Source organism: Triticum aestivum, chromosome 6A (assembly GCF_018294505.1).
Source record: "Triticum aestivum cultivar Chinese Spring chromosome 6A, IWGSC CS RefSeq v2.1, whole genome shotgun sequence".
Lineage (NCBI taxonomy): Eukaryota > Viridiplantae > Streptophyta > Magnoliopsida > Poales > Poaceae > Triticum > Triticum aestivum.
The window spans coordinates 71822664-71846709 of NC_057809.1; the positions used below are offsets into that span (position 1 = coordinate 71822664).

The window sequence follows — 24046 nt, forward strand, 5'->3', positions numbered from 1 at the left end:
TAGATCCGGACATGATTGAAGGTTCGGAGCACCTGACCTGAACTTTGGGTGTTTGAGCTCGAGGTGGGGGAAGGATTCAATTGAGCACGGGAGGGAAAAAGTAAAAGCCTTGTCCCTTTATAAAGAGGGTGAATATCAAGCGCCCTCTCCGTGGCCGTTTGGACTTGCCTATAGTCTAGGAGTCCTAGAAGCGGTTGGGTTACCCACACGCCGTATTGATGAGAATCCCAGAATAAGGGGACACGATCTCTGCTTTAACAAGACGTGCCAAGGAAACCGCCTCGCGTGACACGCGGAGGTGGAACAATAAAACGATTCGAATAAAGGCTTGGCCATGGTGTGATGTCACACTACAGAATACGTCAGCAGATTAGATTTGTGTAAATATTATTATCTCTATGGCAATATGTGGAAACTTATTTTGCAGAGCCGGACACTATCTTTGTGTTCAAAATCTTCTATGAAGTACTTGGAGGAGGAACCCGCCTTGCAATGCCGAAGACAATCTGTGCGCCGGACTCGTCGTCATTGAAGCCTGGTTCAGGGGCTACTGAGGGAGTCCTGGATTAGGGGGTGCCCGGATGGCCAGACTATACCTTCAGCCGGACTCCTGGACTATGAAGATACGAGATTGGAGACTTCGTTCCGTGTCCGGAAGGGACTTTCCTTGGCGTGGAAGGCAAGCTTGGCGATACGGATATACAGATCTCCTACCATTGTAACCGACTCTATGTAACACTAACCCTCTTCGGTGTCTATATAAACCGGAGGGTTTTAGTCCGTAGGACAACATACAGAACAACAATCATACCATAGGCTAGCTTCTAGGGTTTAGCCTCTCTGATCTCGTGGTAGATCTACTCTTGTACTACCCATACCATCAATATTAATCAAGCAGGACGTAGGATTTTACCTTCATCAAGAGGGCCCGAACCTGGGTAAAACTTCGTGTCCCTTGCCTCCTGTTACCATCCGTCCTAGATGCATAGTTCAGGACCCCCTACCCGAGATCCGCCGGTTTTGACACCGACAGGTATGTTACTTGCCCAAGATTCGATCGTCGGTATCTCAATACCTAGTTAAATCTCGTTACCGGCAAGTCTCTTTACTCGTTCTGTAATACATCATCCCGCAACTAACTCATTAGTTGCAATGCTTGCAAGGCTTAAGTGATGTGCATTACCGAGAGGGCCCAGAGATACCTCTCCGACAATCGGAGTGACAAATTCTAATCTCGAAATACGCCAACCCAACAAGTACCTTTGGAGACACCTGTAGAGCACCTTTATAATCACCCAGTTATGTTGTGACGTTTGGTAGCACACAAAGTGTTCCTCCGGTAAATGGGAGTTGCATAATCTCATAGTCATAAGAACATGTATAAGTCATGAAGAAAGCAATAGCAACATACTAAACGATCGGGTCATGTCAATCACATCATTCTCCTAATGATGTGATCCCGTTAATCAAATGACAACTCATGTCTATGGTTAGGAAACATAACCATCTTTGATCAACGAGTTAGTCAAGTAGAGGCATACTAGTGACAATCTGTTTGTCTATGTATTCACACATGTATTATGTTTCCGGTTAATACAATTCTAGCATGAATAATAAACATTTATCATGATATAGGGAAATAAATAATAATTTTATTATTGCCTCTAAGGCATATTTCCTTCAGGGACACCATTTGCCTTGATTAGCTTTCGAATGTTATATCTGTTACCATGAATGACGGCACAAATATCATCTGAGTAGATGAAAACCTCCAGAACCATAAGCTGAGGAAACACTGACTCCCCTATCTCGATCTTCTTCAACGTCACATCCAGTACCAACTCCTTGAGACTTTGGAACCCACTTTTGAATACAATATGGTAATCTTTGTCTTCATAGGAGTCATGGTTTAGGGAAAGAGTGGCAAGAAAGGGCAGTTTACCTAGCTTATTTTGATGAACTCTTTCGTCACCTTTGTCTGCTCCAAAGACAGTTTTGTCAAGTTTGGGAGATAGAAGCCACTGCTCTCTGGCAGTGTTGGCGGCACAATCACCCCCTTTAGTCTCATTTCCTGGAGTCGCGGAAGGTTGGAAACAGTGAACAAATTGGAGGTAATGCTTTCACCTTCTATGCTTAGGAGCATGAGGTACTTGAGTTTGCATACATCAGTCAAGGCATTAGCATTTCTTTCGGGAAGCTTCCATATGTACAAGGACTGAAGCTGTATCATCTTCTCCAGGGTTCTTCTACCCCAGCCATGAACTTGATCTGGCTCTATGCTCTCTAGAGTCTGCAACTGCGTTAGGCGCCCGAGTCACCTTGGAAGGACGAGGAAGCCAAACACATGTCGCAGGCTCTGAATCTTCCAGAACTCCTCGGGGAGTGTCGTGACTTGGTTGTCTCAGACATCTAGTGTTTGGAGGCCAGTGAGCTTTCCAATTGATGGTGGTATTGTAGAAAATATAAGATAGCTAATATTTCTGTTGTTCTATGTTATATTGATCTGACCCAAGTGTGGGGTATATATAGAGTACAATATGAGGGAGAGAGACTTGGAGTAGAGGGCAAGTCGTACACGATTTAATCCTATTCTATCTCTAACTCCTAATCTCTAACTTAAACATAATTATACTTCTAACATTCCCCCTCAGTCGTAGCGGGAGTGAAGCGGACGATTACGACTGAATTTGAAGTCTTGCTCTTTTGTCGTCTTCTCCGCTACGCCATCACTGCGTCTGTGATGCGTCGGCAGTTAAGGCGGTGACTGCGTCCCCTTCTGGTGCCTTCCTGCCTTCCCCTCTATTCCCTCCCGCAGTCACAGCGGGAGCGTCGTGGACGCAAATGACGAGGCGGACGCTGTTGACTGGAGTTGTTGCCGATGAGTTGTTGTAGACGCAGCCCCGTATGTCGATGTCGAGGTAGCCGATCATGATGATGTAGCCATGGTCGAGGTAGTCATGGTCGATGGTGTGGTCGTCGTGGATGATGAAGCCGCACAAAGCCGGAGGCGCAAAAAATGCGCTCTGACGGAGCTGCAGACATGGACGATGCACCTTGCGGATGTCAGAGGGTGCCGTCGGCGATGAGTCCACCGATTTTGCCAAGATCGGAGGAAGCCCATCGAGCACACATCGGTTTTGCCAGAACCGTGTGGCCGTGTAGGGTCGTCACTGTAGTGACGCCGTGTCGATGCAGTCGTGCCGTCGTGGATGACGCGGAAGATGCCGTCGTCGTGACGCGGTCATTGCCGTCGTCGAGGTCGCGCCTTGCAGAAAAGTCCGTCAGAGGACGCTAGGTGTCCATCTTGTGGACGAGGCGGCGGCGGCGGTGTGTTGACGATGATGCTGGTGAAGACCATGTTGATGGAGACCTTGACGATGAAGTGTCGGCTATGGTGTTGCAACAGCGTGTCGACGATGATGTCGCTTGAAGGCGTCCCTCGTGGCGACGATGTGTCGATGCCGTGTCGCGCCGGAGAGGTCGATGAAGACTTGCATCTCTCTCCACACCGGCCTGGCATGTGGACGATGCATGTCATAGTCGCTTCTCGTACATGTGCTTGATGAAGATTTTTTTTCTCTTGGGCATGATGTAGACGTACAGCTCGATGATGTAGCGCGGGTCGATGTAGATCGCTCAGCGGAAGATAGCTTGGTGCAGCGGTTATTGGACGTGGCTCGAAGATTGCAGTCGGTGCAGGTCAGCCAACTCGATACAGAAGTAGCGGATCAATGTCGATGTAGACGAGTTCGGCCGGTGCGTTGTAGTCACGTACGCGTACAAGCCGTACGGCTGCTGTGTGCCGTAGTCGCATGGACGGAAAACTGATTGGAGCTGCACCATCAATCGTGGAGTCCGTGTGGAGTCCGTGACGAGGCTGGTGAATCTGCATGGAGATTTGAACATGGACGATCGTTAATTGTATTTGCACTTGGCTCGTCTTTGCTCACGTACTGTCAACATGCATGGACGGCATGTTCCTCTTGTTTTGGGTGGATCGGGAAGCCGCCGCCCTCCCGGTGTCGGTGCATGGTCCCTCCTGATGCCCGGAGACAGCCCGTGAAGTACCTCGGGCGCCGTCGGTGTGGAGATCGCCTGCATGAGCAAGGCTCTGATCGGATCGTACGTGTGGCAGCTGGGCAGTTTAGCGATGTAGAGCCCGAGCCTGCCGCGCCGCATGAGTGTGCCGCTTCCTGGTTTATCGGTGACGGCTTGATCAGATCGGACGAAGAAGTCCATGCAGATGCAGCCGCCGGGAGATCCGCGTATGCGATCCGGATGGATGCCTACGCCGGACGTATTGCATCTAAGGATCGCCGGATTCTTTTGGTGGCTAATGAAAAAACTAATCTAATGAGAATTTCTAAACCTGAAATTGATCTACTGCAGAAGAACTTGAAAATTGGATCTAAATTATGAGACCGGTCTAATCTTTGATTGATCGGGTGCCGCGCCCCCGGGAAGAGGAGATTAATCTCCTCAGGGGCGGCGCGATGTGGAAGTGGAGGAAGGTCCTAGGATCGGCGTCGTTGGACAAACCGCTATAATACCATGTAGAAAATATAGGATAGCTAATATTTCTGTTGTTCTATGTTGTATTGATCTGACCCAAGTGTGGGATATATATAGAGTACAATATGAGGGAGAGAGACTTAGAGTAGAGGGCAAGTCGTACATGATTTAATCCTATTCTATCTCTAACTCCTAATCTCTAACTTAAACATAATTATACTTCTAACATGTATCTGTTTCAAAGAGCGGGAGGTGATGCCGAGGTATTGCAAGTGCACCACATTTCCAATATCAGATGGTAGCGTGTCTCCAATCTCAAGGCCATGCAGGTTGATGACACGAAGGTACTCAGATCCTTGCAAGAGTTGCCGTATGGCATACTTGATGAGTATGATCTCCTTGGAGTCGGCTGTGGGCCTTGACCTTGAGTGATGGAGACAAGGGCATGCTTGTTGTTTTTGCTTCTCTTCTTCCTTCTCCTCGGTACCCAGAGGGTCTTCTTCCTTCTCGACGGTACCTAGCTGGTCTTCTTCCTTCCTAGCCTCCACTTCTTCTTCAAAGTTTGACAAGATGGACCGCAGCTTGGGCAAATAATGGTTGGCGAGAGCAGCATACTTGTCCCTATGATTCTGGAGGGAAAGGAGGCGTGCATTGGACAGTATAGGGACGTCATCCCCACCATGGACCTCCACGAAGCTTGCCTCTTGCGCCTCATGAAGCAAGAAGTCATGGACTTTTGTCTGGATGGCCACACGCTCATCTCAGAAGCTTCATACTCCATTGGTGCAAGGTTCACTAGCCGCCTTGCAATTAACTCTTTCAAGTACTGTTCACCCACCTTCTCCATTGCTTGCCATCTTTTGGTCTCAGAAATCCCTCTGCCATCCACATGCACACTAAGTTGCGTGCCCTGATAAGTGTGTTCACAGGCAAGGCAGCAAAATACAAGAAGCAAGATTTCATATCATGTGGAAGGTCATCAAAGCACATGGATAATACGATGTCGAGGCGCTTCCATTGAATGGCCTTGTTCTTGAGGTAGTCAAACACTTTCTCCCATTCTCCAGGATACTCCTTGGTTCTTAAAAGGCCAGATAGAAGGACAACTGCAAGTGGCAGACCACCTGTAATCTCAAAGATGTCTTTTCCGTAGTGGTTCTTTCCAACAGCCTCCTTTACGGTTTTCCTGTACTTTTTACCTTTCTCCTTCATGAAAAGTGTCTTTAGGAATAGGTTGGTGGCCTCATCTTCATTGAGATCCTCAAGTTCAATGGGCTGCAAGGTCGAAGGTGATGATTCTGGTTTGGTCTGTGTGATTTGCACTACCTTGCTTCCTGCCATGCCGTCTGGAAGGTCATTTAGTATGCTTTTCCACTCTGTGCTGCTGACTTCACCATCTATAACCAGCAAGTACTTTCCTTTTTCTAACTCTTCCTTTAGATTCTTACGGGCCTCCCCTCTGGAGCATGTAACATTGTCTTCTTTCAAACGCTGAATGATCAACTTCAGGATGTTGGAGGCACTTAGATTTGGTGCAAAGCTCACCCAAGCCTGCACATCAAAGTGATTCTTGGTCCAGTACTCCTCGTACATGTTCCTCACAAGCTTTGTCTTGCCCACACCACTCTTGCCTATCACATAGATCACTTCTGGTCTTGTTGTGTCAGTTCCTGCCTCTAAATATTTCTTCAGATCATCTAGCTGCGTCTGTCGTGCCACAATTGGTAGCACAATTTTATCCCTGTAGTTTAATTTTATGAATTAGTTTACATCTTCTCCACTCACATCAATTTAAGAATAAACATTACATATTCTTCTTTCTTGGAATGGAAGTTTCATTGTTAATCAACACAACAAATTGCACACCTTTTGGTGCTCCTTGAATGCTTCGGACACATGATGTTAGTTATTATGAGGTAATGTTTCTTGCAGTACTAGAAAAATAAGAAAACCAAGACACACACATGGGATACATGGTTGACTATATGTATGACTAGAAAATCTTTACTTACATCTTCTCGGTACTAGTAGAGATGTCAGCGGATGGTCTCCAGGTCACAACTGACACAGCAGATGCATCCTCAATTTTGTATCTGTCCTTGTTCGCGATGATGCCCTCTAGCCTTGTATTGATTGATTTGATCCTGCTAGAAAGATTGCGCCGCACGCGCACTTCTGTGGTGAAGCTGGCAAAGAACTTGAGGGTAGCACGAGTCCAGCTTGGGTATCTTAGAAGGAAAAAGGTTAAATTAATAACATCGTCTTACAGTTGTGTTTGAGCATATCTACGACATGTATTATCTGAAAGCTCCAAAATCACCTTTAATTTGCCATCATGTTCATATAGCCTTATTATTTATATGTCAATCACCGAGTGACTGATCTTTTGAGAATGCACGCGCAAATAAGAAACTAAAAGTAATCCATGGCTAAAGCTGGACAAATTTTAGGGAGGTTCAAAATCAGCACCCTGCTCGTATGTATTGTGTGAGGGGTGTGCTTTGCTATAGATAATACACCTGATATTGAGTAGAAAACTTGAGTGAACCTAGGTGTCTTGCTTATAATACGTCCTGACTTGGGCCACTTGAGCTGCGGCAGGCTTATTATTTGTTCTTGCAGTTACCATAGAATAGAAGCCTCTAAAGTGCATAGCTAAAATATTACTAGTGGTTAAGCTATGCAATAAATTTCAGGGCCGGCCCTGTGTTTCGGGAGGCCCTAGGCGAACTCGACGACATGGGCCCTTTAAGTCCTAAGACTGTGTGTGTGTGTGTTTGCGTGATACATATATATAACTTCATTTGCATAATACTAAAACTAAATTTTCAACCACACATCTTTAGTTTAAAATTTGACTACAATAGTTGTTGGACAATGCAAAATAAAACAAACATGACATGATTACCTCAAATAGAAAACAAATTTATTTGCTCCTCTGTAGACAGATGAAGCATAGTTGTAATTTAGAATTATTTCATTACTAAGTCACTCAAATTACAATAGAATTTGGTATTAGACCGTGTAAATTTAATAGTAATTTGAGTGATTTAGTAATGAAATAATTCTAAATTACAACTATGCTTCATCTGTCTATAGAATATGACAATTTTAACATTTTCTTTTCCTTTTCAAGAACCGGATGCACCTTTAAAAAATGCCAAACGTCCTTAAAATGATTATAGATGTAGTCATAGTAGTATTATTTCCGTACATGGATTAATTTGCTGCGGAGAAGTTGTGTTTAGGAGTTGCATTATCATATTTGGAGAAAACAATACACTATTCTTCCAATTTTATTTATTTTAGATTCTCAATGCAAAAATTGCTTATTTTTCTAGATCTGCATTTATTATTCCATTGTAGTTTTTTTTGCATTTTTTATATTTCGGGAGTTATTTCAAAAATCTTCATGTATATCTAGAAATAAATATTATCATGTATATCTAGTTGGTGTCCGCAAAACAAGGGATTGTATTCTCTGCTCATGTCATGGAATGTGTAAGCATACATGGGATTTATTCTCTGCTCGTGTCATCAAATGTATTCGAGATAAAAAAACATTTTTAGGCTCAATTTGGCATTGTGGTCGATTATCATAATTCTGTTTGACCAACAACCTTTTATCGATATTACTATTTGTTTTTTTTTCTTAATCTTATAGTCCACTTGAAAGCGGATTAGAACCACAGTTGGAAACAACAACAATGTAAATAATTGGGAAAACAAATCATTTTCTGGTTATGTTATACTTCAAAAAGATAAAAGTGATTAGAATTAACTATGTTTTCCTTCCAAAGTTTATCTTATTATTATTTATTTACCAAAAATAAACTGTCATCTTCTCTACAACAACTTGGCTAGCGTTATCCATGGTGTCCGCAGCCTTGGCAAGAGATTATATACAATTGTCGTACCATCAAGAATCATCTTTTAAATTTGTTATATTAGAGAGCACACAAAAGTTCAAGCTACTAGGATTAACTAATATAAGAAGTGAGCCTAGTTGGCTAGGTGCCCATTGGTCAGAGCTGCTGGGCAAGAGAAATCCACGCAGACCTATTACCCAAAAAAGCTTTCGCAGGGCCGTACCTCAGAAATCCGGGCCCCGGTGCAAAATCACAATTTAGGCCCCATTTAAAGGCCAAAATAAAATCTTTATTACTTTGAATTATTAATTTAGTATCTTGTACTCTTAGAACCGTGCCTATGTGAAAGACATCTCCGAAAATTATAATGCAAGCCCGATGAATAAATTCATAAAAGAGCAGCAAATTAACTTAAGAACAGAGGTATACAAAACAAAAGGGACAAATGACCTACCGTTGATTGTTGAGGGATGCACAAGAAACGATGGCTCATAGGACTCTGATTGCTCTGCACCTCGATGAAGAGAAAGAAAAGAAAGTCTGAGGTAGCACCGTAGTAGCCAAATGAACGAGCAGTTCATAGCCATCAATCGTTATGTTTTCAAAAAGTTGTGAATCCACTAAGAGCATCTCCAACCGCCGCGCCAAAGGCGTGCGCGGTAAACTGAGTTTTAACGCGCGCGGAACGTTTTCGCGCGCTCCAGTGATGACGGAAAACTAGCACGCGCCCGGGAAAAGGCGGCAGCTCGCGCGTTATTTTTGGCGCACCGTTTTCGGTGCGCCTTTAAATTGCGGCGCTCGCCACCCGGCTATTCCACACTCTTTTCTTGTTTCGCTGCCATGCGCGCCTGCCCCGCTTCCTCGTTGCTTCCTCACCGCTCCAGCGCCCCGCCACCGACGCGCCACCATGCCGCCGCGCCGCCGAGGAGCGTCGGGCTACCGCGGTGTAACACCCTCGATGCGACTATATCTCCCACGTGTCGAGGCACGACTTAGAGGCATAATCACATTGAAGGCATATGTCGCAAGTTAGGCAATCTTTACAACATCCCATGTAATATAGATAATAAAAGGGGAGATAACATAGTTGTCTTACACTCGCCACGTCAATCAAGGTACATAAATAACATTACATCATCCAAACACTCATGGCCCGACTACGGCGCCAAAAATAAAAGATAACCCAAAATGCGACACGGTCCCGATCACCCCCAACTCGGCACCACTACTGATCATCAGGAAAGGAAACATAGTATCGTTGAGAGTCCTCGTCGAACTCCCACTTGAGCTCAAGCGCGTCACCTGGAGCGGAATCATCAGGCCCTGCATCTGGTGTAATAGTAATCTGTGAGCCACAGGGACTCAGCAATCTCGCACCCTCGCGATCAAGACTATTTAAGTTTAGGTATGGCAAGGTAAATATATGTGGAGCTGCAGCAAGCGGCTAGCATATATGGTGGCTATCATGTTCGCAAAAGAGAGCGAGAAGAGGAGGCAAAGCACGAGCGAGAAATTAGAGGACAACCTGCGCAAACATTACTCCAACACCGTGTCCACTTCCCGGACTCCGCCGAGAAGAGGCCATCACGGTAACTCACACTGTTGACTCATTTTAATTAAGTTAAGGTTCAAGTTATCTACAACCGGACATTAACAAATTCCCATCTGCACATAACCGCGGGCACGGCTTTCGAAAGTTCAAATCCCTGCAGGGGAGTCCCAACTTAGCCCATGACAAGCTCTCACGGTCCACGAAGGAATAAACCTCCTCCCGAGACGTTCCGATCAGACTCGGTATCTCGGTTCTTCAAGACACTTCGACAGGTTAAAACAAGACCAGCAACACCGCCCGAATGTGCCGACAAATCCCGATAGGAGCTGCACATATCTCGTTCTCAGGGCACACTCAGATTGTCCAAACTTCCGGTAGACCAGCCCAGAGTTGCCCCTGGTGGCCACCGACGGCTGACGAGGTGGACCAACACTCAGAGGAGCACTGGCCCGGGGGGTTAAAATAAGATGACCCTCGGGCTCCGGAAACCCAAGGGAAAAAGAGGCTAGGTGGCAAATGGTAAAACCAAGGTTGGGCATTGCTGAAAAAGCTTTAATCAAGGCGAACTATCAAGGGGTTCCCATTATAACCCAACCACGTAAGGAACGCAAAATCCGGGAACATAACACCGATATGACGGAAACTAAGGCGGCAAGAGTGGAACAGAACACTAGGCAAGAGGCCGAGCCTTCCACCCTTTACCAAGTATACAGATGCATTAATATAACAAGATAATATAGTGATATCCCAACAAGTAAATAATGTTCCAACAAGGAACGGCCTCCAAGCTTCACCTGCAACTAGCTACGCTATAAGAGGGGCTGAGCAAAGCGGTAACATAGCCAATCAACGGTTTGCTAGGACATGGTGGGTTAGAGGTTTGACATGGCAATTTGGGAGGCTTGAAAGCAAGTGGTAGGCATCGTAGCATTGGTATAGCAAAAGAGCGAGCATCTAGCAAAGCAAAGATAGTAGTGATTTCGAGGGTATGATCATCTTGCCTGCAAAGTTGTTAGAGTTGACTGGATCCTCGAAAGCAAACTCAACGGGCTCCTCGTTAGAGAACTCGTCTCCTGGCTCTACCCAAACAAAGCAAACAAGCAACAAGGACACAATCAACCACGAGCAAGGATCAAACAATGTGATGCAAGGATGGTATGCTATGCGGGATGCGATGCGGGATGCATATGCAAAATTTGACAAGGGATGCATGAACCTGGCCTCAACATGGGAATCCAAGTGTGCCACTGGAAAGATGAGATGAAATTGCTTGAAAACGATATAAAGAACGCCGGAATCGGAGTTACGGTTTGGAAATGGCAAGCAATTCGAATATGACACCGGTCTGCGATTTACAGCAAGTAGCCATCTAAATGCAATGAGATGAATAAGCTACAGCACCCAAACATGGCATCAAAATACATGGCAGGAATGTATTCAAGATGCTTAACAAAAGTCTAGCACTGAGCTACGGCCAATTCATCCATTAACAGGTTCAAACAAGCATGGCAAAAATGCATATGGTAAACAGATCTCAGACTTAGTGAAATTAACACTTGTCTGGAATTCAGATCAGATAGCACTCTTCGGAGCAACAAAACTATATGCTACAGGACTTGAACATGGCAAAGTAAAGCATGGCATGGAGCTACTCAGAGAGATTAACAAAAGTCCCTGAGTGACCTTGAGCCAAAAGGGATCAGAAAATACAATTGCAAGCATGTGAACATGGCAAAAACATAATCAGTTCTCAGACTTAATGAAAAACTGGAGCATACTGAAAACAGATATCAAGTAGGCATATTTACGAGCTCGATGCACTCACTACGGAGCAATTCATGAAAATCTAAGTATACACCCATCAAGAATACACAAAATGCAAGCTAGACATGGCAAAAACAATAGCATAGCATGCACGGATCAGCTACAACATCATTGGCAAAATCGCTAACAAGTAGACAATCTGCCCAGATTCACAAAGTAGCAAAAGTAGAGCTCGATTAACTCAAGCTAGGGTGCTCCATAATTGCAAACAAAGACATGGATGGATAGAGCATTACAAGATTAACAAAACACCCTTACTGATCATCCTCAAAAGAGGTACGGATCACTAGGAAACAACATGAACATATGGCTATATGAGATAAACAGCTCAAGGACTTAGTGGAAATGCTAAGTCCTTGAAATCAGCATTACCAAGTGCACCACTTTGCAAGCTCGTGGTAGTCACCACACACATCACAAAAATACATGGGTTGCACCTCTGGAAAGATGGCAAAACCCTTAACAAAACATATGTAGAGCTTATGGGCATATCATGCACACAATAATCATGGCAAAAATGACAAATCTAAATGGAGTAGCAGATCTGACAATTATCTCAAGTAGCCCTCTTCTAACAGCATTTCGGGCATCAAGATGAACTCAAATGAAAATGATGCAATGGAATGAAATGATGTACTCTCTGAGACGAACATTTGATACGCTATATTCCCAAAACGGGTCTACGGATGCAAAGTTACGACACGATGAAATATGAAAAATAGTTAGGGTTTTGGGGCAAAGGTCAACCGAGGAAGGGATCTCGGATCCAGATCCAGATCGTGCACGGAAGTCGAGGTCGGTCGAAAAACCCTGTAGCCCGCCGGAGTAGCTTCGGGGAGGAGGTGGAGCACGCCGGAGATGGGCCGACGAGCTCCGGGCGGCGCGGCGCCGGCGATGGGGAGCTGCGGCGGCGCGGCGGCCGGCGTCGCAGTGGCGCAACCTTGAGGAGGCGGCGGACAGCGACGGGGAGCTGCGGCGGCGCGGCGGCCGGTGGGCGTCGGTGGCGGTGGCCGCCGGAGCGCGGGGAGAAGAGGGCGCGGGGCGCACGCGGTCGACCGGGCCGGGAGGGCCCCGCCTGGGCCCGGGCAGGCCGGCGGCGCGGGGGCGGCGAAGTGGGCGCGGCTGGCTGACGTGGCGTGCCCTGGTTGGTCCGGCGAGCGGCGGACAGTGTCCGGCGGCCGGCGGACGTGTCCGGCCGCGCGGAAGAGTGGATCTATGGTTTAGGGGGGAGGGGAGACCCGTGAATTTCGGAGGAGGACCTATATATAGGCATAGGAGGAGCTAGAAGAGTCCAAATGAGGTGCGGTTTTCGGCCACGCGATCGTGATCGAATGCTCTAGATGATGGAGAGGGTTTTGGTGGGTTTTAGGCCAACTTGGAGGGGTGTTGGGCTGCAACACATACGAGGCCTTTTCGGTCCCTCGGTTAACCGTTGGAGTATCAAACGAAGTCCAAATGGTACGGAACTTGACAGGTGGTCTACCGGTAGTAAACCAAGGCCGCTTGGCAAGTCTCGGTCCAATCCGAAAATGTTTAATCCCCACACATGAAAGAAAGGTAGAAATGACCACCGGAGGAGAACGAAGCGGCGGAATGCAAAACGGACAACGGGGAAAATGCTCGAATGCATGAGATGAACACGTATGCAAATGCAATGCACATGATGACATGATATGAGATGCATGACAATGACAACAACACACGGAGACAAAAACCCGAACCCGAGAAAATAAAATAACTTAACGCCGGAAACGGCAAGAGTTGGAGTACATATTGGAAAGTCATATCCGGGGTGTTACACGCGGCATCCGCCAGCGCCCCAACGGCTCGTACTACTCCGAAATCTGGTCCGACAACGTCCGGCTCGCCCTCGGCACCTTCGAGACGGCGCACGAGGCCGTCTGCGTGTACGACGTGGTGGCGTGGCGCCTAAGCAGGCCGTGCCCGTAGATGAACTTCCAGGACGTCTACACGCTCCAGCAGGCGCTGGACGTCGCCCCTCCGCCTCGTCTTATCACGACACAAGACCGTGCGGAGCACGCTGAGCGGCAGCGCCGCCTCCTCCTCGCCGAGGAGGACGAATGGGCCATGGCGGAGTGGCGCCGGCGCCACGCAAAGGACGTCTCCGACGAGCAAGCCTACTGGGTGGAGCAGACGGCAAAGAGCCGCGCAGAACGTTTGGACAGGCGTCGGCGGAAGGCCCTGGCGTTATTGCAGTGCGAGATCGTTGAAAATGATGGGCAGTTGATCTTTTCGGCTAATGATCCTTGTTGGGACGACATGTGGCTCGATACCTCGGACCAGACTAGCGAGGATGACAATGATGATGATGACGACTGGGAGTAGGTTGTAGTTTATCTAGTTGCACTATCTAGTAGTTTATCTAGTAGTTTATGTTGTTGCATCGTAGTTTTATCTATCTATGCTATAGAACTATGTAAAATATCTATGTATCGTTTTTATCTATGAATTTTATTTGTATCGATTATATTTAAAAATATGTATGCAATGTGCGCGCGATAGCGCGCGCTGCATTTTAGTGCGGCTGCTGGAGCTATGCGCGCATGCTAAATTTTAACGCGGCTGCTGGAGCCAACGCTGCCCGCCGCGCTTTTCCAGATGATGGGCACGCTGCAAACTGCTTTTTAACGCGCCACGCGTTGGGCGGCTGTTGGAGATGCTCTAAGAATCGAGGGAGGAGCCGAGGAGACGAAGGACTGGAGCGTATGCAGACTCCTTCGAGTCCCGTGAAAGTGAGACCGTGACATGACTTGTGTCGTGGGCTCACATCAGCAAGTTGGGCCAGAACTTGCTTAGTCTCTTATTAATACCTGATTAGCTAAATAATAATAATAATAATAATAAATGATAATAATAATAATTGGGCCCCTCGGATTTTGGGGGCCCTGTGCAGCTGCTCAGGCTGCACCTGTCCACATACGGGTCTGAGCTTTCGCCTCGTTTTATATATAAAGCCATGATCATCAACTAGTACAAACGCACACCATCACAACACATGCACACATCCAAGACATGATACATCGGCGGTGAGCATGGCAACACCATCCCTAGCACTACCGCCAAGAAGAGATGAAGCTGCATACGACGAATCGTGGGCTCCAAGGCGGCGCCTTCAGGAAGGATATGACACCGAAGCGCCGCCACCGCCTAATCCAATGATCAGAGTTTCCCCCAAAGCTGCACGACGAGCAATGAGAGCCACCACGACGCCTTTAAGAAGGGAACGAGCTTCGCGGCCGCCGGTCCGTCCGAAAATAGAACAGGTTTTCACCCTGGCCAAAACTCACCGCCACCGAACGCCACACCCCGACGACTACGCCGCCCACACAGCCATGGCCACCGAGCAACACCATGACATGGCCTTTTCCCGAGAGAACCGCACAACCACCACCAGGGCCGCCGCCCCGGCATCCAAGACCTTGACACCACCTCATCCGAGACCTTCCGCTACCCCAACCAAAGAGATGAGCGGAAAGGTCCCCCCTTTCGCACCCCTGGGCGTCGAGACCCAATAGGCCGGCCACAACTGGCCTCCATCGACCCGTCCTGCATCATCAGGCGCGAGGCGAGCTCGGTCCTGCAACACCGTGCGCGGGACGAGCTCAGTCCCGCGACACTGTGTGCGAGACGAGCTCGGTGTTGCGAACCGGGCGCGAGACGAGCCATGGACCGCAGCTGGGAGAAGGCCAACCCTTCGACGGACGAAGCGTCCGGACGACGAGGAGGAGGGTCGAAGGCCGACACCCTACGGACAAACAGATGCCAGGACACGCCAGCCGCCGCCGTAGCCGACATGCCAAGCCACCATGGAGCCATCCACGGCCGAAGCAGCGGCCACCGCGGGCCACTGCCCAACCCGCCCCACCCCCAAGCATCACGCCAACACCGGAAGGGCGAAAAGGCCCCACCTTGGAGCCCCTGGTCGCCGACGAACTAGCCCGTTGTGGGCCACGAGCGGCACCACCAAACATCAGGGAGGCCGGATCTGGCGCCCAACCCACGGGATCGACGCAGACACCGACGGCGGAGGCACGAGAGACGACGGGGGGAGGGATCTCCCCCCCCCCCTGATCCGCGGGCCCAGCCACGGCGTGCACCGCCGCCCATAGCCCTTCGCACCATCACTAGAGGGCCGTCGTCCCAACAACTCCTGCAGTCGCGCCGCCGCGCGCCGTTCTCAGTGACGCGCCACCCCCGTTGGCCCCGGCCCGCGCCGCACACCACCGGAGAGGGGGAAGAAGATAGGCCCGCCCCAGCCGACGTTGGAGGGGCTTCACCCACCAACGCACTGTTCAGTAAAGGCAATTTCTTGATTAAATTAATCCACGAGTAAATCACTAGCATGGCATTGACACAAATAAACACATACTGATATTCAGTCAAGCTAGCACATACTATGCTAATTGCAGAAAGATCTACGTATAACGCTAGCATGGCTAAAACAGAAAACAGTAGGAGCGGGATAAACGAGTTATACCCTCCGGTAGGCCATGCAGAGGCCGCGGCTTTGGTGGCAGCAGTGGCATCCTCGGCGGTCTTCTTGTCGGCTTCAGCTTTCTCGGCGGCGGCACGTTCGACGTCGATGGACATGGTGATGATGAAGGCGCCGCGGACGTAGAGGAAGTAGACGATCGGAAGCGAGCAGTCGCGTAATCGCTGCCCAAAAACCTATTCGCCCCTCACCCCGTACAGGAACCAGAAGTGCGTGGTTTCGGAGACCTGCTCTCCCGTCGACCATGTACGTGGCAGACGGGATGGAGTCACCGGCGGCAGCAGCAGCAAAGGAACGACGATGGGCGTGCGCGTGGAGCAGATGTGATCTGTTCGTGGCAGCTAGGGTTAGGAGACACCGCACACTTATATAGGCGCAGCCGCGTGGAGAGACGTGGGCTCGACCCACGTCCGAGTCCGTGACAGCCCACGATCTGACGTCTCAGATCGTGGCCCAGCTGTCAAAGAACTCTCCGTTAGTGACTGGCCAAAATAATCGCGTAAGTGTGAGCTCGGCTCGGCTCAATCCCGCAACCCGCTGCATGTCGTGACGAGGTGAGGCGAGGCGAGGCGTGGCGAGGCGGGCGGCGGAGGAGGAGTGCGCGAGGGCCTCTTCTCTTCTCAAGCTCCACTAGCATGTAGAAGAGAAACCCTTATAAGAAGGTCCAACTCCTCTTCTACTTCCGGGGTGGGACTAAACTTCCCACTATACCTAGTGCCATATAACCCACATGGGCCCTCAGAGATTTTTCAGAAATTGCTATATGGGACTAGAGACCATCTCAAATTTCAGCAATCCCCCACCAGATCTCGAGGGCCCACTGTGTCCTCTGCTCCAATTACTGTTTCGATATACCAGTGTTTCAGTGAAGACCTGTTAAGGTTGAGCTTCATCTAGAGCAAGTAGTTACGCTGCTTCACAACTGAACAATGGACTATGCCTTGAATTGTCAGTTTCGCATAAAGAAGTTTCACCACATGTCTTACTAGTACTAGGCTGCCGAAGGCTGACCCCTCGGGTGGAGCATATAAGTCACACTCCTAGCCTATTCATGAGCTTACTAGAGATCACCCCAATCTCATAGACTGTGACCAGCAGTCGGGCTCATATAGCTGTGTTCCTCCAAAGATCGCTGTGTAGGATAGCATCTTGCTTATATAAGCTTTGGAACACATTAAGATAGTAGTCATCCTACCATACAGTATCGAGAGTATTGCATCTCCAACGGAGTGGGTTAGTATAGTTACTCTCCTCAGTTCACCACTGGCTTGTTTTCCCAGGTCCTAATTCACGGGATCTCCGATCACATAGGTTGGGTTACTTCCATGGCAATTTATGTGGGTCTCATACCCATCTCCCTCGATGCATTATCTATCACTACACGTGATAGCCCTTTTGTAAAGGGATCTGCCAGATTCTTAGCCGTATGGACATACTCCAACGCTATTACTCCGGAGTTTCTTAATTTTCTGACAGCCGTTAATCTCATTCTTATGTGTTTGTTGGACTTCATGTTGTCCTTTGAACTTTTCACCTTGGTGATGACAGTTTGATTATCGCAGTTTATAAGGATAGCCGGAACCGGTTTATCAACCAATGGCAAGTCCATCAAAAGATCTCAAAGCCATCCTGCTTCGACACCAGATGTGTCTAATGTTGTTAATTCTGCTTCCATAGTCGATCTCGTTAAGATCGTTTGCTTGCAAGACTTCCAGGGAACAGCGCCACCTCCAAGAGTAAACATATACTCAGTTGTGGCCTTCATCTCATCAGCATCAGAGATCCAGTTTGCATCACTATACCCTTCAAGTACCGATGAGTATCCGGTATAGTGAAGTCCATAGTTCATAGTACCTTTCAGATAGCGCATAACTCTTTCAACAGCATGCCAATGTACATCACCCGGTTTGGAAACAAACCGGCTCAGTTTGCTCACAGCAAACGTGATGTCAGGCCTCGTTGCACTCGCTAGGTACATCAGTGAACCAATGATTTGAGAGTATCTCAATTGATCTATAGCCGTGCCTTTGGACTTTAGAACCAACACGCTAGGATCATATGGTGTTTGAGATGGTGTGCAGTCTGAATATCCAAAACGACTCAACACCTTCTCAACATAGTGGGATTGCAGAAGTGTAATCCCACCCTCATTATCTCTCAGTAGCTTGATGTTCAAGATAACATCAGCCACACCAAGGTCTTTCATCTCAAAGTTCTGAGACAGAAACGACTTGACCTCCTCAATGACTTTGAGGTTGGTTCCGAATATCAGTATGTCATCAACATACAAGCACAGTATAACTCCTTCGCCCACACCATGGCGATAGTATAGACATTTGTCAGCCTCATTAACAACGAAACCAACAGATGTCAGAGTTGTATTAAACTTATCATGACATTGCTTAGGTGCTTGCTTCAGGCCATATAAAGATTTCAGCAACCTACACACCTTTCTTTCCTGGCCATCTATCACAAAGCCATCTGGTTGTTGCATGTAGATTTCCTCATTTAGCTCTCCATTCAAAAAAGCCGTCTTAACATCCATCTGGTGGACGAGAAGACCATGCGAGGCCGCCAACGAGAGTAATACTCTAATGGTGGTCAGTCTAGCCACAGGTGAATAAGTATCAAAGAAATCTTCCTCTTCTTTTTGGTCATAACCCTTGGCCACAAGCCTAGCCTTGTACTTTTCAATCGTACCATCGGGCCTAAGCTTCTTTTTGAACACCCACTTACATCCCAATGGTTTGCAACCATAGGGACGCTCGGTGATCTCCCATGTCCTGTTAGCCATGATGGAATCCATCTCGCTACGGACCGCATCCTTCCAGTAGTCAGCTTTTGGAGAGGCATACGCTTCTGAAATAGAAGTAGGAGTATCATCCATGAGGTACACGAAGAAATCATCACCAAAGATCTTTGCAGTCCTTTGTCTCTTGCCCCTACCAAGGGTTTCCTCGTCTTCCTCCTCGGGATTTTCATCATGTGTTTGTTCATAATATTCCATAGGGTTGGCAGGTTCAGGAGTCTCCTCAGATTCCTGTCTAGAAGTGCTTTGCATATCTCTCATAGGAAAAATATCCTCGAAGAATGTAGCATCCTTAGACTCCATAATTGTATCGACCTTCTGGTCAGGTACCTCAGATTTCACTACTAGAAATCTATAGCCAACGCTGTTCTTAACGTAGCCCAAATTAACGCAGTCCACAGTCTTTGGTCCAAGCTTACGCTTTTTGGGGATCGGCACATTGACTTTCGCCAAACAGCCCCAAGTACGCAAGTACGAGAGTGTTGTCCTTCTCTTTGCCCATTTCTCATAGGGAGTGATCTCATTATTCTTTGTCGGAACATTATTCAGGACATGACATGCCTTCAATATAGCCTCCCCCCACCATGCCTTGGATAAACCCGATGTATCTAACATGGTGTTAACCAAATCAGTTAGAGTATGGTTTTTCCGCTCGGCAACCCCATTTGACTGGGGTGAATAGGGAGGCGTCCTCTCATGAATAATCCCGTGTTCCGCATAGAAAGAATCAAACTCACTCGAGAAGTACTCTCCACCACGATCTGACCGGACTCGTTTAATTTTTTTTTCAAGTTGATTCTCAACGTCTGCCTTATAGATTTTAAAGTAGTGTAGAGCCTCATTTTAGTGTTTAACAGATACACATAGCAATATCTAGTGTAGTCATCTATCAATGTCATGAAGTATTTATTTCCACCTTTAGTTAACACACCATTCATCTCACAAAGATCAGAATGTATGAGTTCTAATGGTGCCAAGTGTCTCTCCTCCGCGGCCTTGTGAGGCTTGCGAGGTTGCTTAGCTTGCACACATGAAAGGCACTTAGAACCTTTGGCTAAGGTGAAACTCAGGATTAAATCCAACTTGGCTAGCCGTGTCATAACACCGAAACTAATGTGACAAAGACGTGAATGCCAAACTTCAGATTCATTAACATTCGAATGAATATGGTTCACGACTTTATTACAAAAATCTGCGAGGGAAAGGCGGAACATCCCTTCGCTTTCATAACCTTTTCCAACAAAGAGTCCATATTTCGTAACAACTAATTTATTAGACTCGAAAACCAACTTAAACCCTTCTTTACATAGAAGGGAGCCACTAACGAGGTTCTTCTTGATGGCGGGGACATGCTGCACATTCTTCAGATGCACGATCCTTCCCGAAGTAAACTTCAGATCGACCGTGCCAACACCATGAACAGAAGCACTCGCGCCATTCCCCATCAATACGGACCCGTGGCCTGTGACCTGGTAAGAAGTGAACAATGAAATGTCAGCACACACACATGTACACATGCACCTGTGTCCACCCACCAATCGGTGGGCTGAAACACTGAAAAAACAGTAAATAAATTACCGTACCCAGGTGCCCCATTCTCATTGTTGTCCACAATCATGTTGACGGACTTGGAGTCCTGTCCTGACTTCTTGCACTTGTTTGGGCACTTGTTGGCCCAATGTTCAATCGAACCACAAGTAAAGCAGCCCTCATCCTTCTTGTTCTTCTTGAAGGTCTTCTGACCCTTCTTCTTAAAGTCGGTATTGTGTTGGACACCATTCTTTCCCTTGGGCTTGTGGGAGTTGAAGTTCTTCTGGTTCACCATATTGGCGACAGAAGTCCCTTCGGCCCCTTTTTCGTGCGAGTCCTTTGCCCTTGAATTCTGCTCAACACTCAGATGGCCAATGACATCCTCCACAGAGAATTCACGCCTCTGATGTTTCAGAGTGGTGGCAAAGTTCCTCCAGGAATTAGGGAGCTTAGCGATTATGCAGCCCGCGACAAACTTGCCCGCTAACTCGCACTTAAGAAGTTCAAGCTCCTTAACAATGCATATTATCTCATGAGCCTGCTCCAATACAGGATGGTTTTCAACCATCTTGTAATCGTGGAACTGCTCTATAATATACATCTCGCTCCCGGCATCGGCTGCCCCGAACTTAGATTCGAGCGCCTCCCACAAGTCCTTGGCGACATGCACATGTAAATATGCGTCGACCAGTTTATCTCCGATCACGCTAAGAACTGCTCCAAGGAACACAACGGTGGCCTCCTTGAACGCCTTCTCCTATTCAGGAGCAATCGTTCCCGTGGAGACACCGGTGACCCAGAACACGTTCATAGCTGTAAGCCATAAAGTGGTCTTAGTCTGCCAACGCTTAAAATATGAACCGATAAACTTATCCGGTTTCAGTGCAGCGGCAAAGCCACTTGCCGAAAAATTCCTACACATAATAGGTTTTTGGATTATTGAGTAAATAGGCAATTTCTCGATTAAATTAATCCACGAGTAAATCACTAGCATGGCATTGACACAAATAAACATATACTGATATTCAGTCAAGCTAGCACATACTACGCTAATTGCAGAAAGATCTACGTATAACGCTAGCATGGCTAAAACAGAAAACAGTAGGAGCGGGATAAACGAGTTATACCCTCCAGTAGGCCATGCAAAGGCCGCGGCTTTGGGGGCAGCAGCGGCGTCCTCGGCGGCCTTCTTGTCGGCTTTAGTTTTCTCGGCGGCGGCACGTTCGGCATCGGTGGACATGGTGATGATGAAGGCGTCGCAGACGTAGAAGAAGTAGATGATCGGAAGCGAGCAGTCGCGTAATCGCTGCCCAAAAACCTATTCGCCCCTCACCCCGTACAGGAACCAGAAGGGCGTGGTTTCGGAGACCTGCTCTCCCATCGACCGTGTACGCGGCGGACGGGATGGAGTCACCGGCGGCAGCAGCAGCAAAGGAACGACGGTGGGCGTGCGCATGGAGCAGATGTGATCTGTTCGTGGCGGCTAGGGTTAGGAGACACCGCACACTTATATAGGCGCAGTCGCGTGGAGAGACGTGGGTTCGACCCACGTCCGAGTCCGTGACAGCCCACGATATGACGTCTCAGATCGTGGCCCAGCTGTCAGAGAACTCTCCGTTAGTGACTGGCAAAAATAAGCGTGTAGGTGTGAGCTTGGCTCGGCTCAATCCCCCAACCCACGGCGCGGCGCGGCGGGCGGCGGAGGAGGAGTGCGCGAGGGCCTCTTCTCTTCTCAAGCTCCAATAGCATGTAGAAGAGAAACCCTTATAAGGAGGTCCAACTTCTCTTCCACTTTCGGGGTGGGACTAAACTTCCCACTACACCTAGTGTCATATAACCCACATGGGCCCTTAGAGATTTTTCAGAAATTGCTATATGGGCCTAGAGCCCATCTCAAATTTCAGCACGCACCACCGGCGGTGGCGAGGGAAGGGAGGGAGAGGTGGGGAAGCTCGGCTAGGGGCTAGGGTTTCCTCCCCGGCACCCGCAGGAGCGCCACGGGAGAGGAGGAGAGGAGTCCAATCATGTATTACCACATCACGTAGACCTATTTGACTAGTCTCTTCGGAGGCGGTGCGGCGCCGCTACCTCCTTTATTTTCTCCCGACCATTGCATCACCACTGAGGCTAGCGTCACTGACGCGTAGCAGTGTTGTTGCCGCCCAACCCTTCCCGCGGTACAGTGCCACAGCCGCCTTATTATGTGTCGACTAGGGCAACCCCCTCGTTCCCTTGGTGAGGGCGCCCCTTACCGGAATCTAAGCGGAGATGACTAGGCGAGGAGATCAGCGAGAGGTGCCATCTCGAGCTAGGTGTTGGCGCTACTGTATTTAGTCCGTATATTAGCTTTTGTCAAAGTCAAACTTTGCAAACTTTGACAAAGTTTATAAATAAAAATATTAACCAATACAACAACAAATCAACACCATTAGATTTATTATTGCATATATTTTCACATCATATAGATTTGTTACTGTATATGTTCATATTATTTTCTACAAACTTGCCAGTCAACTTCAATATGCAGAGTAAATAAATAAAAACGGAGGGAGTATATAGTTTCTTTATTTTGCATGGAAAGGGCCGGGCGGTTTAATTTGGAGCGGCGAGCAAAGCACACACACCTGGAGAGGTCGACCTGGAGGATGTACTGGTCGACGGCATCCTCTCGAAGACCGCGCTGCGGGTCTGTTGCAGCCAATGAGCCAAACCCTGATGAGCTCGTCGTTCTGTAGGCGCCGCCGTGGCTCGACGTCGCGGAGGAAGGCCTGCATCCACATGAGCTTGTCCCAGAGGCTCCGTATGTCTTCGTTCACCGCCACCATTGCCCGGGCTTCGCTCATCGCCAGCTCCTGCAGCTTCCCCACCAGCGCCCCAATGACGGCCTCCGCCATCGTTGCCACCTCTCTGGACTCTGCTCACTCTTGCAACGCAATGATGCAGATGACAGTAGCTCATATGGTGGGTCGCTGCCCCTGCCTTCCATGGATGCCTACCAGCTCGCCCCTACTTCGGGACCAAATCGAGGGAGGCAAAGAATCATTGTAGATCTGTTTCTTGCTGGTATTCCTAGGCCTTTCCTCTTCCGATCACAAAACGTGATTCGTTACAGGATAAATATTTCTTCTTCTTCAAGATAACTCGCAGCACGTGGCCATTATGTATGTCTTTCCTCCCAACAAAGTGATGCTAAAATATGCCTTGTTCGTCAAGACAAATGGCTGCATCTCTTCTTCAGAAAAGAAAGAACAATGGCAACATCAGCATCATGTGATGTGGTGTGAGACGATCCTCGCAAAAACAAAAAAAGCATCATGACCCGAAAATAGTGTCATGTTGTAAAAGAAGTAATGACAAACCAAAAAAAAATACAAGCTCCTCATTGGGTGAGCTCTAAACAGTAAGTTGGCGGGGTACAATACATCATCGTCAATGAT

General features: G+C 48.0%; 1 pseudogene; it reads right to left on the reverse strand.

Annotated features, from left to right (window-relative positions):
- Nucleotides 1-1664: 1664 nt before the first annotated feature.
- LOC123129452 (putative disease resistance RPP13-like protein 3) lies at nt 1665-23812 on the reverse strand (annotated as a pseudogene).
- Between the last annotated feature and the right edge of the window lie 234 nt (nt 23813-24046).